This window comes from Heloderma suspectum, chromosome 1 (genome assembly GCF_057233095.1).
Source record: "Heloderma suspectum isolate Gila_16-S chromosome 1, 16-S_ref, whole genome shotgun sequence".
Classification (NCBI taxonomy): Eukaryota; Metazoa; Chordata; class Lepidosauria; order Squamata; family Helodermatidae; genus Heloderma; species Heloderma suspectum.
Genome location: NC_139458.1, coordinates 32,608,256 through 32,625,044, shown reverse-complemented (window position 1 = coordinate 32,625,044; position 16,789 = coordinate 32,608,256).

Below are 16,789 nucleotides of genomic sequence, written 5' to 3'. Positions count from 1 at the left end.
ACCTCACCCTGTAAGGGGATATATTAATACCCAAGGTTGCCTGCTGTGAATAGATTGCAGGCAGTTTGAGGATATAGTTTCTCATTTTTCTTGACCTTTATGCCATGGTTGATGCAATGCCTATGGAGATTTCCTGAGCACTGTCCCATCTGGTTCTGGGATCAGTTTGAGTTATTGCAGCTGGAGGATGTAGAGAAGGTTCCTGGAGGGGTTCAGGCAACTACCTGTGTGCTAGACCTTTGTCCATCTTGGTTAATTACTTCTAGGCAGAGGGCATTGATTGAGTGAATCCAGGAAGTGGTTATTTTATTTATATTACATTTATATCCCACCTTATTTCCTCTTGCAAGGAACCCAAGGAAGCTTAAATACTCCTCCTCCTTTCATTTATTGTCACAACAATAATGTGAAGTTGGTTAGGCTGAGAGTCAGTGACTGACCCAAAGTCACCTAAAAAAAGTTCATGGCCAAGTGGGGACTAGAACGCAAATCTCCTGAGTCCCAGTCCAGAACTCTAGCCACTGCACCATATGGGGTCTATGTCTCAATGGGAGTGGTTGGCTTCCAACTGCCTTGAAGGAGGCAGTTGTACAGTCTCTCCTTAGCAAACCATCTTTGGACCCAGAAGATTATAACTTTTATCACCCATTAACAAGTATCCTCTTTGGGTGCGAGGTTCTCAAGCAGGTGGTGGCAGTCCAAGTCCAGGCACTCTTGGATGAAACAGATGATCAGATGACCATTGACCATGGCATCCTTCTGTACCAACTCAACATGAAGGATTGGAGGCATGGTGATATGGTGGTCCACTCCTGTCTGCAGGGTTGGTTCCTGCAGGGTTGGTTCCCCATGGGGCGGGGGGAGAGAGTTCTGATGAACCCCATGGCATGTGTCCCATGGGGCTCTATAGAATTCTACCTTATCCCCCATGCTTTTTAACATCTGGGTGAGGTCTCCAAGGGATTCGGAGTGTAGTGTTGTCAGTATGCTGATGATACTCATCTCTATTTCTCCGACATCTGAGTTTGCCAAGACGGCAAAGGTGCTGAACCAGTGCCTGGCTGTGATAATGGGCTGGATGAAGGGTGATATATTGAAACTGAATTCTGACAAAATGGAGGAACGATGATACTCAGGTCTAGGAAACTTGTGTTTTCCTGTTTTAGATGGGGCTTCAGTTCCCTGCTAGAACTGGTGCACCATTTGGAGGTACTCCTAGTCCCCGTCTTGTCACGAGAAGCCCAGGTGGCCTTGATGACAGACACAGAGTTTATTTAGCCAGCTTTGACGGGATCACCAGCTGGGGATGTTGGAGAATTCTAGGGTTGGCGGAGAATTTCTCCCCGAAACTTTGGGGGGCCGAGCGCCAACGTGTTCGGCCCCCCGAACAAGTTTCGGGGAGAAATCCTCCGAAACCCCCCCGCCCCCCGCACCCCCCCCCCCCGGGATGGGACTTACCTTCGCCGAATGTCCCTCCCGGCGGCGGGTCCGGCCGGCGGTTCGGCGGGTGTTCGAGCGGGGCGGGAGCGGCAGCCAGTCTTTCGCCGCCGCCATTGCAATAAAAGGAAAAAACAAAAACGCCCCCTGATAGGCTACGTGACGATTCACGTAGCCTATCACGGCTAGATTTACAAAGTCAGCCGTGATAGGCTACGTCAATCGTCACGTAGCCTATCACGGGTGACTTTAAAAAAAAAAAAAGTGTGTACGGATAATGGCGGCCCCCATAGGGAGCCGCCATTCCCATTCCTTATTTGGTCGCCGTAGTCTACGTAAAGATTTACGTAGACTACGGCGAAAATAAGGGCAACGCTATTTGCGTTGCCCTTATTTTCGCCGTAGTCTACGTAAACATTTATGGGGGCCGCCATTAGCGTACGCGCTTTTTTTTTTTTTTTTAAAGTCACCCGTGATAGGCTACGTGACGATTGACGTAGCCTATCACGGCTGACTTTGCAGATCTAGCCGTGATAGGCTACGTGAATCGTCACGTAGCCTATCAGGGGGCATTTTTTTTTTTTTTTAACTTTCGCGTTCATGGCTGGGCGAGGCGGCAAGCCTCCTCCCCGCCTGAATTTCGGCCGGGGCGAGGCGGGAAGCCTCCCCCCCGGCCTGAATTTCGGCCGGGCCGAGGCGGGAAGCCTCCCCCCCCCGGCCTGAACTTCGCGGGGGAACCAGCGAAGCGCCTCCCCCCCACCGCGAACGTCCTTCGAGGACAGGTAAGGGACTTTCGTCCACCCCTAGAGAATTCCGCCACGGACTCCAGTGAGGCAGGATTCTTTAGAATCTGCCCTCCCCAGAATGCGTGGCGGAATGGACTGCCCCCCCGCCACCCCCCCAAATTCCCCCCCCCACCCCCCAAAATCCCCCCTGGAATGGACCTACCTAGCGGCTCCAGCGGTGGCTCCAGCGGCAGTTCTGGCGGCGGCTCTGGCGGCGGCTCCGGGTTGTCTTCTGGCCGCTGCTATGCCAGCCGCCATTTACATCCCTGCCAAGCTGTGATAGGCTACGTAAGTATCTACGTAGCCTATCATGGCAAAAGGCAGGGATGCAAATGGTGGCCGCTATGCCATTTGCTCCCCTGCTCTTTGCCGTGATAGGCTACTAAGTATCTATGTAGCCTATCACGGCAAAAGACAGGGACACAAATGGCGTAGCGGCCGCCATTTGCGGCCGCAGCCCGGCAGCGGCTGGAAGTCCAGCTGCAGCCGGCCAGGGAGGATTCCGGGGGGGGGGGAGGGACGGATCGCCTCTCTCCCCACCGCGGACTGCCAGCCAGAACGGGGTAAGTGTTTCGCACACCCCTGTCACCAGCTGCAGTGATTTCTGGACAGGGATAATCTGGCCACAGTGATCCAAGCTCTGGTAGTGTCCCAGTTGGATTACTGCAATACTGTGCTAGATGGACTGACTCAGTATAAGGCAGCTCCCCATGTTCTTAGGGTAAAGACAGATTTTGAAATGGGGTTTAACTGGAATGATCTTGGTTATCTGTAGCATACTAAGATATGCTAAACTGCACACGTAGTGAAAATATTTGTGTATCTTCAGAACTGTTATACTGAGAGGTCAAAGGGTGATCTCAACTATGGCCTGGAGCAGGGATGAAAAGCTCTGGCCCATTGGCCGACTTGGCATGCCAGGTTGGCTCATCCAGCCAATAGGGCCCCAGGCAAGGCCCCTCTCCAAGCCCTGCCCCTGGCAGCTACAGGAGACTTGGGGAGGAGAGGGGGAGAGAAATCCACCGTATCACAGATTAGAGATAACAAGCTAAATAAGGCAATCTCCAGTAGCATCTCAAATCTGTGATTGGAGATAACACCAGGGATTCCCCTGAGTGCTGCTTCCTCTCCCAGTTGGGAGGGCAAATTGTGTTTAGGGGTATCCCTGGTGTTATCTCCAATCACGAATTGGAGATGTCACTGGAGATTCTCTTACTTGGTGTGCTGCTCACTAATTGGTAGGGATGGATGGACGCTCACCACCATCTGGTTTTGCCGGGTGCTCGCTGAGCTGCTGGTGGCCTCTGCGAGCTGTGCAAGCCACTGGAGCACCCAACGATTGCCTGGCAAGTGCCTGCAGCTGCCCATCCTCTGAGCGAGGCGCCATTTTGCGTAAAAATGGTGGCTTGGGGGTTTTCTGGATATGTAACATTGTGTAAATGGTAGCCATAAAGGGGCTCTTTATGCAACATTACAGGCATAAATGGACCATTCACGCCTGTAATGTTGCGTACATGGCCCCTTTACAGCAGCCATTTACATAACATTACATATCCGGCGAACCCTGCGCTGCCATTTTTACACAAAATGGCTGCTTGCTAAGGGGAGGAGCAGCTGCTGAGTGCTCGTGGGCCATGCAGGCGCTTGGCAAGCGAGTCTGGTAAGTGGTGGCAGCTCAGCAAATGGGGTCCAGGAGGCCAAGTGTGGGGGAGTCCGTCAGACTACACCCCCTTCTCACAGTCCTGTGACATCCCTGCTGACTGGGAGGGCAAGCAGTGTGCTAAGCGCTCTCTTGCATCCTCCCCAATGGGGGAAGGCATGGGGCAGGTGAAGCCACCCCAGCCAAGATACTAGCTTGAGGAGTGTTCCTCCATCCAGTGCCTCGATCAGGACTGCATGAGGGTTACCCCAGACAGGAATGCTGGTACACAGTGAAATTGGTTTCTCAGCCAGAGCACTGGCTAGAGCAGCTCCAGGGAAGAAAGGACATCAGGGGGTGTGGACATACCCCCTGACATCATTAGGCCTTCAGAGGGCAGAGTGGATTCGGCCCCCTACCCTAAAAAGGTTCCCCACCTCTAACCTAAAGTTATAACCTGAACTTTAGACATTTTTTTTTTTTTAGGAGTGATGATCATGAAAGACATTTTTCTTGTTAGAGATTTTCTACAAGTGAATGCGTTCTTAGTGTAGAAATACAGAGGAAATACAAACAGCAGGAAGGTTATTCCACTAGAACGTCCTTGTTTTTTTGGGTCAGGAAAGAGTCTCACATCATTATGATCATAAGAATTTTCTTTATTTAATAAGAAAGGCTAGCCATTCATTTTTTTTAGAGGAAGCTTTTGATTTTTTCTCTCCTTACCCCAAACAGTGATTTGATTCCTTTATGCTCTCAGTTCCTGATGGAGCACCAATCCAGTCATGAGCTGACCCATACATTACATTAATCATCTAAGTCCCTCCTCCAGGGAGGCTTAGAAGGTGGCATCAAGGGAGTGGGCCTTCACAGTGGTGGCCCCCAATGATCCCCCCAACAAGGCCCTCCTGGCACCAATGTTCTTCTCTTTTTGAAGATTTTATCATATCTTGGTATCCTATAAATATTGCTTTTTGGGGGTGAAGAACCAAACTAAGTTTTTACAAAGACTTTCTCTCAAGTTTTTGTAAATTCCTATTATTGTCCATACAGCTATCTGCAAGACCCACAGGACAGGTGTACATTTGATGGGTAATGTGCACACAACATGGTTAACACAAGTAACATCTTAGGGCACAATCCTATGGCCACTAATCAGCAGCTAGATGGCCATAGGTTAGGTCGGGTCCCGGGAACTGACCTTGGAGCCCATGCTCTGAGGTTGGTTCCCTGACAAACAACCTCCACCCCCTCCCACTCTGCCTCCATAGGTGGAATGGCCCCGTGCTCAGAAGAGGAGCGTGGAGCAGCAAAAACGGGGTTTTTGCTGCTCCGCTAGCCATAAATGCAGGGTGGCTGAAGCACAGAAAGGGATGATCCCCTCCGCGCTTCTCCTGCCCTGCATTGGATAGGCGGTCACCTCCAAATTTGGAGGCAGCTGCCTATCCCGATAGGATTATGCCCTTACTTGCTTAGAAGCTTATCTCCAAGAAGCAAAACACTATAGATCAACATTGTGAACTACTATGATGCTGCACTCATAGGCTGTAATCCTATGGCCACTTTGACAGTATCCCAGGGGCCAAATGAGAAATTGGAATTCCCTTCTGAGGTTGGAGTTATAAACCCAACCTCAGCAGTGGAGATCCCATCTTTGATCCTCCCCTGTGGATCCTTCTGTGGCCTTTCCCTCTCCAACACTGGAGCTCCAAGATTGCAAAGGGGAAGGATGGGGGGCATGCTATGGGCAGAGTTCCTCCCAGTCCCTCTCCATGCCCCCAACATGGGGAAAGATTGTAATGGGAGGGAAATAGTAAAAGAAAAGAGAAAATGGAGGGACAGTAGCAAATGCCACGTCTCCCTCATTTCTGCCCTGCTGGACAGAGTGCGTCAAGGCTAAGGAAACAATGAGAATCCTCCAACAGTGGGGCACTGTGCACCAACAGGATAGCTTTTGTTCCAGTGGTTTCATGATGATTCAACTTTTGGAGAACAACTAGGTTTAGATATTTCCTTGGAAAATACACCCACAATAACATGATGCACAAAGTTATTCTAAAAATGTGACACTTCAGATTTTTTATTAATTGAATCAGAATTAAGTGCACTGAAGGCTATTTAACATGCATTAACAAAACTTGAAAAAAAAAAGTGGGATTATTCCCCTCCAAAAGGTCATCCTTGGAGTCCATTGATTATTTTTGCTAAGAGGGAGGGAGAAATCGATGGTTAACCTATTGGATTGTTGTGAACCGCCCAGAGAGCTTCGGCTATTGGGTGAAATAGAAATGAAGCTAAACAAATAAAAAAATAAATAAAACACCAGAACTGATCCACATGCCTTCAAAAACAACTCTCTAAGAACATTTTGAGATCTGTCTTTTTCTACTCAAGCCCTCTAAGAAAAAGAGGACCACTTTGCGGAATGTTCTCTCAATATCCCAGGCGTGGTCTGAAAGCACATGAGACAGCTACCTTACTGAATCTAAGCAGGTCTGGGTCTGGTTCACGCTTGGAGGGGAGACCACACGGGGACCACACGTTGCCACCTTGAGTTCCACGATGGAGGAAAGGTGGGATATAAATGAAAAAATAAAATAAATACATATTTCCTGTCATTTGTTTTGCAGTGGTCACCATTCCCCAATGCTTGGGAACAATGCTAGGTCCAGAGCATTGCAGAGGATGCAGCACGGTAGCTAGGCCAACATAGCCGCTGTTGCTGTCAATTGCAGCGGGGCGGGGGGAGCCTTGGGGAAAAGAAATAAAAAGCTGTGCTACCGTCCCTGCTGATGGTGAGCAGCACACCTGAGAAACCGTTGGGAGATTTCTGCTCCTCTTGTGGAAATCTAGACAAATCCCCCCACCTTCTGCTTTCCTCAAATAGGGTGGAGAATTTGCACCCAGCTCTATTTTAAACATATCCTAATAAGCAATGGTCTGTGAAATAACTTATCTAATAAGCAATCGTCTATTAAACAAAGTGTGCTGTCTCCATACCTATGTGCCCCGTGTATCGACACTTTTCAGCCAGTTTAGCTCGAGCCTCTCTTTAAAGGCAACAAACGATTCTTTACTGAACAGTCTCTTTCAATGGCATAACAAAGAAATAATAACTCACAGTCCACAGGAAATAAGGAGGTTGTCACAAATGGGGGTTAGGTCCAGTGGGAAATTATTGGTGGATGCCGTATAAAAAGGGGTGAGGCCTGGTAAAAACAGTCTTCTCTCCCAGGTTTTCTGGACCTCCTGCTTCTTTGCTGGCTGGGCCGAAAGTAAAGAAAGACTCCCGCCCAAAGGAAAGTCTCTAGTAGTTCGTCTCAGACTGCTAGGATCCAGCTCCAGCAAGCCTGGCTATCAGATCCTTGATCTCTCCACCCACACTATAAACATATACATTTCTTATGCTTTAATACAATACAGAGCTGGGGGCAGCACATAAAGTGAGGCTCTCCATAAGATCCCAACCTCTCAGAGTGTTCTTGGTCCCCTCTTACATGAGAGGAATGAGCTTGAGACCACTGCAGGTCTCTGTATGTGGACTCAGGAGCCCCAGCTCATCACAGAAGAGGGTTAAGGGCTGCCTATCCCTTTTTTCTCCAGATCACCTAATACTTACCAGAGACTTCCTCCTACTCCAGTGTTTTCAGTGCCACTCCTCGCAACCTTTCTCCATGCTGCCAGTCCTCCTCTTTGTAGCTCTCCTCCTGCATGTTTTTTGGTACTTATAAAGCCAAAGCTAACCCCACCTGCTCATCACAACACCTCCACTTTCCCAACCCTTATTCAGTCAGGCTTTTCGTAATGTCAGCCAGCGAGCATGGACAGGGATCCAAACTGTATTTCTTTCTCTCTTGGATTCATCACAGTCTAATATTTGCTTTGGAGCCGTGGAAACTTTGCTTGTGGTTAACAGTTAAGATATGGGAAAACTTATATAAAATGTTTATTTCTGCTATTCACCCCCTCAAAACTGACAAACGTAATGGAGCATACTTTGCCTCTCCTATCCGCTTGCTCCCCTGATGCTTTGAGTTGTCCTGGGGCCTTAGATATGGAGAGGAGTGGGGTTAAGATCCACTCATGTCATCCTTCTCCTCAGGGCTGGCCCTTCCATGAAGCGGGGTGAATCCCAAAGGGTGGTGGATCCTGTGTGTCCCAGGCCACCGCTGCCAGGAGAATTGCATGCCCCACCACTGTCCTGCTGCATTAAATGCTACAGCAGGAGAGCAGCCTGAACAGGTCTCTGGAGCACCACCCAGTCAATGTCTCACTTTGAGGACTCTTCAGAGCATGGCATCGGGTGGGTAGACTCTCCAGGAAGCCATGCTGACTGCTCAGAAGAGAGAGTGGCCTGTGCGGCTCTCCAGAGACTCCAGCCCAGATGCCTCATTGTGTTGGGTCCTCCCTCACAGCAGCCTTCGCCATCATTATTGTTGGGGGGCAGCAGCTATCATCGTGGGGTAGGGAGAGAAGACAGGGCCATGGTGTGACCTCCTGCCTCAGTTTACGTATACAATAAGGCTGGTTGAGAAAGGTTTTGCATACGCTTGGAAGGATTAATTTAATACATTTGAAATGGTTACAAGAAAATAACCTTTTTGAAATTTACTGTTATATTGGAAGTAGGGATGGGTGGATTCCCTACCTATCGTTCCGCAGGGGAATCTGCCCGCGGGGGGAGGCGATCCATCCCTCCCCCCAGAATCCATCTAGGCCAGCTCCGCTCTGCGTTGATCCTGCGGAGCTGGCCACCAGCTCCACGTCGCTGGCGAATTTTGTCGATACAGGAGGCCGGCAGCCATTGCTGTGCCGTATCGCTGTATAAGTAAGTCTCCGGACGCAAATGGCTTAGTGGGTGCCATTTGCGGCCGCAAAGCTGGTAGATTAGCCCAAATGCAGCCATAAATGGAATCCTTGAAGGAATGCTCCGCCATCCCTAATTGGAAGGAACAAGGTGCAAACATTTGAAAATGCTTACCAAGAAAATAATGCTGTGATGTCTCTGCCTTTTTCATCTCACACCTAAAATTGCTGGAAAGATAAGGGCCGAATACTGTTTGTAGAGAAAAATATACATATATCATACTTACAGAAGCTGCAACAGAATCTTATGGCATTCAGCTCATCTCTATGATATACTTTGCTTTGACATTTATATGATGTGCTTATATCATTACCAGTATTCATTGGCCATTAAGCAGGATAAATATACATGATCAAAGGGGGCAGGGACCAAAATCTGATGCGGTGGTTTTGTAATATGTCTAGACTAATACAAAGGGCACCAGCTGAAACAAAACAAGACCCCAAAATGCTAAACTGCACACAACTGGAACACATGAGTGTAAATTATATAATATTATAATATAAAGGGACAAAAACCGTGTGTATACCAACTTCTGTGGTGGCGAGTTTAGGAGCCTCTTTAGAAACTTACCGCCATAGAAGCCTCTTTATCTTGGTTGCATCAGGGAATAAGATATGAAGTCTTCCATTGGATAAACAATGTTTCAGTTGGTTATCGAGATTATCTCGCTCCCACGTCTTTATCTCGGCCATGGCACTTGTATGATTGTTTACTTCTGAGGAAGCCTGCTACGAAACGGGACTACATCTGGATTCCTGTAAATAACACAAGGTCACAAACTCCGCAGCACAGTACCTCCAGCTGCCATTAACCATTGTTTGTCCTTGTAGCATTTAGCCATTTTCATCTACATTTTATGATTCTGTTCTTTGTACTGTGCTGTTTTGCGGTCCTTTTTATATACACACTGTTTTTGTGCCTTTATATTATATTATATTATATTATATTATATTATATTATTTGTAATATGTGTCTGCACCTTGCACAATGGTATCAACCCTCAAGCTAGAAGGTGATTTGCATGGGTTTGATGGTCTCAAGCCATCCCATTCTAGGGTGCCCAGTTTGGAGCACTGGGGCTTTTCTCATATCCTCTGAAATTTCACATATATCTAGATATACTCTTGTGAAACTGCAGGGTGGTGTCCAGTGACCCAGTTGATAGTATTTTAAGCAGAGTACAGGGAATAATATAATGGATGCAAAAGAGCTAACTCCAGACAGCAGACCAAAGGCAGAAACTTTAGAGGAAGTAGAAAAGGGAAGACACATATATGCAGCACATATGTTATTGTATGGGATCTGAGCTAGTGATGACCGACCAAGAAAGAGATCTTGGGGTTGTGGTAGACAGCTCGATGCAAATGTCAACCCAATGTGCGGCCGCTGTAAAAGAAGGCAAACTCCATGTTAGGCATAATTAGAAAAGGAATTAAGAATAAAACTGCCAATATCATACTGCCCTTATACAAATCTATGCTGTGACCACACTTGGAATACTGTGTACAGTTCTGGTCACCACACCTAAAAAAAGATATTGTTGAGCTGGAAAAAGTGCAGAAAAGGGCAACTAGAATGATCAAGGGGCTGGAGCATCTCCCCTATGAGGGAAGGTTACAACAGCTGGGATTGTTTAGCTTGGAAAAAAGGAGGATAAGGAGAGACATGATAGAGGTGCACAAAATTACACATGGTGTGGAGAATGTGGATAGGGAGACATTTTTCTCCTTCTCTCATAGTGCTAGAACCCGGGGTCATCCTATGAAGCTGTTTGGTGGGAGATTCAGGTCAGATAAAGGGAAGTACTTCTTCACACAGCACATAGTTAAACTCGCTACCACAGGACGTAGTGATGGCCACCAATTTGGTTGGCTTTAAAAGGGGGTTGGACAAATTCCTGGAGGAAAAGGTGATCAATGGTGGTGACTAGTCTTGATGCCTATGTGCTACCTCCAGTACCAGAGGCAGTGAGCTGATGTACACCATTCATTCATTCATTCATTCCATGTATACTCCACCCTTTCTCCATTGTGGAACTCAAGGTGGCTACATGTGGTTCCCAGGTGGTCTCCCCTCCAAGCATTGACCAGACCCAGACCTGCTTAGCTTCAGCAAGGTGGCTGCCTCATGTGCCTTCAGACTATGACGTGGGAACATGGGCGAGAGGGTGCTGTTGCGCTCGTGTCCTGCTTGTGCGTTCCTGGTCGACAGCTGGTTGGCCGCTGTGTGAACAGAATGCTGGACTAGATGGACCCTTGGTCTGATCCAGCATGGCTCTTCATATGTTCTTATTGCATTAAGTATAAGTATATACAATTTACAATACATTGTGAAAGCATTTTTCTCTTTGTGCAATTGGTGTGAATACTTCCTTCTTCCCGATTATTCAGATGACAGCAAGCACACCCTTCTCCCCCACTCCCCGCCACACAGAGGACTTATATAACTACAGGTAACCAGGGCCAGCCTGACCATGAAACAGGGTGATTTGTCCACCTCAGGCAGCACATTGCAAAGAACAGCAGATTGGGGCCTCTCCTGCTCCCTTCCTGTGTTGAATGCCACCTTTGCCTTTGTGCTGACTGCTTCTCCAGACCAGAACAGGTTGCTGTCCTGCTTTTTTCACCTATACCCACCCACTGCTGCACACACTCAGATCCGATCTTATGGAGCAATCCTGTCTGGGTCGACAGTTGCCTCCAAGCCCGGGGGCGACTGTCTATCCAGTGCAGAGTGGGAAGAGTGGTGAGGAGCGGATCTCCTCCTCACTGCCCCCGCCCGGCTTTTGCAGCTAGACAGCTGATTTCGGCTATCTAGCTGTGGGATCTTGGAGCGCGGGAAGCGGCAGCTGGACAACACATAGGATGTGTTGTACCGGCATTTCCGACTTCCCCACCCCAGCACGCCCCAGGAACGCCCCATTTTTGCCACTCCGCACTCCTCTTCTGAGCACAGAGCGCAGGGCTGTTCCGTGTTGCCTAAGAGGCGGTGCGGGAGGGGGTGGAGGTCGGTTCTCAGGAACCGACCTTGGAACGCGGGCTCTGAGGTCAGTTCCCAGAAACCGACCTATCCTATGGCCATCTAGCCGCTGACTAGCGGCCATAGGATTGCGCCCTTAGTGAATTAGTTAGGCAGCAAGTTGCTTTGTGTGTTTCTATAGCCACTGCTGTTGCCAGACAACAATGTGTTTTCTTCACTCAAGCCGCCATGCTGGGCTACCTTTAATTCCCCCCACCCCTTCCATTCTGTTCAGGAAAGAGTGAGCCTTTCCTTTCCTGCTGCACACTACCAGCACCGGAGACTGGAGGGGGGAAAGGGGAAAGGGGGACTCCTCCCCCATTGCAGCCTGTCCCAAGGACGGGGCAGCTCCTTTCAAGGGTGAGGAGAACTAAGCCCTGAGCCAGCCCTCCCCCTTCATTGACCCAGCTTGGAGTCATGGAGCCTGCCCAATCGGAGTGCCTGGTCGCCGCACTTGCACCCTGGGAAATTGCAAGCAGCCAGGCACCTTCGGGTAGGGAAACAGGTGGGCACACAGCATGTTTGGACTGGGTTGGGCACAATATCATGCAGACAGGAGGAGATGCAAGAAACTACACAGACATTGCATTCTCTTTTTTGCATCTGTCTGTTTTAATATCCTTACTTACCACCACCACTGCCCGCTTCTGTGTAAAGCTCATTTCTCCATGCCTTGGAGCTTCTTTCCTGCTGCCGTTTTTCCATTTCTCCAACAGAAGAAGTGGCGACTCATTACATGAAAATGACGAGTCCTGTTTTTTCTTAAATGTAAACTTGTGGGAATGGCGGCCATGAAGAGGCCATTTCCTCAACATTACAGGCAGTGGTGGGGCTGGAGGCAACAAGAAGGAAGCACCTTCTCGCCATGGTACTCCTCGCAAAAATTGGAGGGGAGGGTGAAATCCCCCCCCCCACCAAGGACTGTGGGGGCAAGCCAATCCTTGGCGGTGTGTGTATGTGGATTTTGCCCCGCAAAAGGCATTTTTCCCCTGCCTGGCTGAAAGATTCCTCTCGCCGCTTGCATTTTAAAAGGCAAGCTGCTAGAAGGATTGTCTGCCCTGGCTGGGAGAAAATGCCTTTTTGGGGGTGAAGTTGGTGTGTCATGGGGGGGGGGAGGTGATGCCCCAGTGTTGGGGAACTCCTTTGGGTCTCCCCCCAGCCCAGCACGATGTGTGATCCTGCTTGGAACCAAGTCTTTCAAGGTGGGGTGAAGATTCCCTCTGCTTTCCACCACCCCGTTTACCACTCAAGCCATGCTATTGCAAGCTACTTACTTGTCCAGAAGGTATTGCATGCAAAGTTTAAAGGAGGACAGAAAGCATAATAGAAAGAAGGAAGGAAAGAGGGAAGGAAGGTAGGAAGGAAGGAAGGAAGGAAGGAAGGAAGGAAAGAAAGAAAGAAAGAAAGAAAAATAGGGAAAACCTGTTGCACTGGATCTCTCTGGAAGTATACCTGAGTTTGGAACAGCAAGGTGGACATGGAAATAAATCCACATTGTTCCTTTTTAAAGAAAAAAAATGGCTCAAAAAGGGCCAATATTACTACACAGCTGAGTGTAACTTCTGTTAGACAGACCCTTCTTTCTTGCTCAGCATGCTTGGGAAGAACGTTCTGGAGCAGAGAAGCTCTGGTTGGCCATGGAAATGCCTGCCTCTTTCCTCATTAGCTGCTGTTTCCCTTGTTTTTACACACAAGTGACTGCCAGGGTTCCAGGTCCATGTTTACCTCACAAACACAGGGCTGGAAGTCCACAGCTGAAATTGGCTTGAGGAAGGGGGACTTTCAGCAGAAAAAGGGCTGACAGTGGAGAATTTGACACACATCCAGCTTCTGTGCTGTACGCCACCTCTTTCTCTGAGGGTGTTTTGAAAAGGAGATGGGACTGTCAAATAAGTGTGATGTGCAGCTGCATGTTCATGCATAGATATAGCTTACCCAAAGCCAGTAGACTGAATGGAAATTTGCCTACTAAATGAAATAGATTGATTCTGAGCCCTCAACTGAAAAAGACAAAAGGTTGATACACAACGTAGAGATGTAACCTCACTTTCTCTACCATCAACCCCTTGATGTGGAGGGAACAATGGAACCCTGGTTCTCACTATAGTCAGTGTGATGGATAAAGGAGCTGGGGGCAGGGGGGAGAGAATGTCAGTGCTCGCTCTACTTCATTTTTCCTTGCCTCAGCATTTTCCTCTTCTGCCTCAGCTTGCTGTTACTCTTCTAGCTCCTGTACTTCACTTTGCTGCTGTAGTTCCACCATTCTGTCTGAGAACTCTTTGTCTTCTCTTATTCCCTTGAGGGTCGACACTCGCCGCTCCAATCCTCTTACTTTTTCTTCCAGCAGTGTAATCAACTTACAACACTTATCAAGTTATCAACACTTATTGCATGTGTAGGCCATGTAGATGTGGAGGGAACAATGGAACCCTGGTTCTCACTTTAATGTGATGGATAAGGGGGCATGGGGGGGGGATGCCAGTGCCCCCGAATAGTGAGTTGTGTGCCTCCAGCTCACCAGGTCCCATATTTTCTGGAAGGACATAGGGGAAAAACCACTGGAGAAACTTAATAGCATAGAAGAAAACAAGAACTAGGATGTAGTTACCATAGATGCCTATGCATATCCTCAGGTCATTTGCAGAGGCCCACCTCTGAGTGCCCCCTCATTCTGAAGTTTGGATGGTGGCTACTGGAGAGAAGGAACCAAGGAAGTTTACCTGGTGCCAAAATAGTTTTCCTTTCAGCAGCCACTGAAGACTTTTTTTTTTGGTTCTTCTCCCAGACCATTTAAATTTCTGTTATTTTAACCCATATACCATTTTGGTGGTTTCCATTCCAGTATTTATTAAGTGGTTATAGTTCTTCATTTTCTACAGCACTTTATCCCTGTCAGAATTTTTTTAATTAATAATTGTTTATTATCTTTTTATATAAAACCAATATGTTCATTGACTACGTCCCGCTTTAGCTGGGTCAGACTTAGCATTCAAGCAAATCCAAAGGAAAATCAATAAAGAAGAAAATGGTCAAGCATTGATTCCTCCTTAAGGAACCCAAGGTAGCATACATAATCCTCCTCCTCTCCATTTTATCCTCACAACAACACCCCTATGAGGTAGGTTGGGCTGAGAATCTATGACTGGCCCAGAGTCACCCAGTGAGCTTCCATGGCTGAGTGGGAACTAGAACACAGATCTGCCAACTCCCAGTCCAACACTGTAGCCACTACACCACACTGTGAATAAGCTCCCACAGTGGTTTCATGTAGATGTTGAACAACATGGCAGATACAGTACAGCCCTGTAGAGCCCCATAGCATAGCTGCCAAGGCACAGAGCAATAAGCCCCAGTACCACCTTCTGGAATCAGCCATTTGTTACAGAAGAGGGACATTGTTTGAGCTATCTGTCTATAATTCAGTACTTTGGGAGCATTTAGCTCCTCATTTACCACCTAATAATAGATTAAATATCTCTAAACAAAGTATACACAAGATTGTTTTGTAGGTTACAATCCAGGTGTTGTACTAACAAGAATTAGTACAGGAAAATGTTCTTTGATCCATTTATTATTTTTATTAGAAATATACTCGTGGCATAACATCAAAATATAACTTTCATGTAACCTGCGATTTGGATTCTGGGACCATGGGCTATACTTCCTGGAAGATGGGCTGTTGGCAAGGGATGGGTTGCACCTCACAAAGGCTGGGAAGAATGTGTTTGGCCACAGCATGAAGAACTTCATCAGGAGTTCCATAAACCAAATCCTATGGGGAAGGGAGATGTAAAGTTGGAGGTAACAGTGGACGAAGGCTCATGCACCGCAACGGAGAGAACAGCTCTAATAGTGCCCAATCAGTCTTCAGAAACATGTAGGAAGAAAGCCAGACTATGAAGCACATGGTCTTTGATGTCTATATACTAGGGACGTATGAAACACTTACCTGGTTTCGTCCAGGGACATCCACGGTGGGGGGGATGCACTCCGTCCCTCCCCCCGAAATTCTCGACAGGGGGGGAGGCGATCCATTCCTTCCCCCGCGAATCCTGCCCAGTCGGCTCCACTCCGCGGCCAGGCCACAGAGCCGCCGGCCAGGCCAACCTGCAGCGGGGCCTCTAGCTGCTGCCGGGCTGCTACGGACGCAAATGACATCCTGAATAGGGGAGGCCATTTGCATCCTTATGGTAGCCCATGATAGGCTACGTAAATATTTACGTAGCCTATCACAGCTAAAGCGGGAACGCAAATGGCATCCCCTACAGTAGCCCATGATAGGCTATGTAAATATTTACGTAGCCTATCATGGAGAAAACGGGAACGCAAATGGTGTTTGTTGTTCAGTCGTTCAGTCATGTCCGACTCTTCGTGACCCCATGGACCATAGCACGCCAGGCCTTCCTGTCCTGCGCTCTCTCCCGGAGCATGCTCAAGTTCATATTCATTGCATTGGTGATGCTATTTAGCCATCTCATCCTCTGCCGTCCCCTTCTCCTTTTGCCTTCAGTCTTTCCCAGCATCAGAGTCTTTTCCAGAGACCCTGGAAAAGACGCCATTTGCGTCCCTGCTTTAGCTGCCATAGGCTACGAAAATATTTACGTAGCCTATCATGGGCTACCATAGGGACACAAATGGCCCTATATTCCGTGGCAGAATTCTCTAACATCCCTACTATATACTAATGCCCAGAGTATGGGAAACAAACAGAATGAACTTGAACTCTTAATATAGGAGGGCCATTATGACTTGATGCGTGTAACTGAGACTTGGTGGGATGACTCCCATGACCAGAATACAGCAAGTGAAGGATATAACTTGTTCAAAAAGAACAGGAGGAACAGAAAGGGAGGCAGGGTTGCACTATATGTGAAAAATACATGTTTCTGCACAGAAATACAGGAGGATGAGCTTGGTAGCCCCATCGAGAGCATCTGGATCAAAATAAATGGAGCAAAGAATAAAAGGAACCTGATGGTTAGCCACCCGGCCACCCAATCAAGGAGAAGTCAAGGATGAAACTTTTGAAAAGCAAATTGC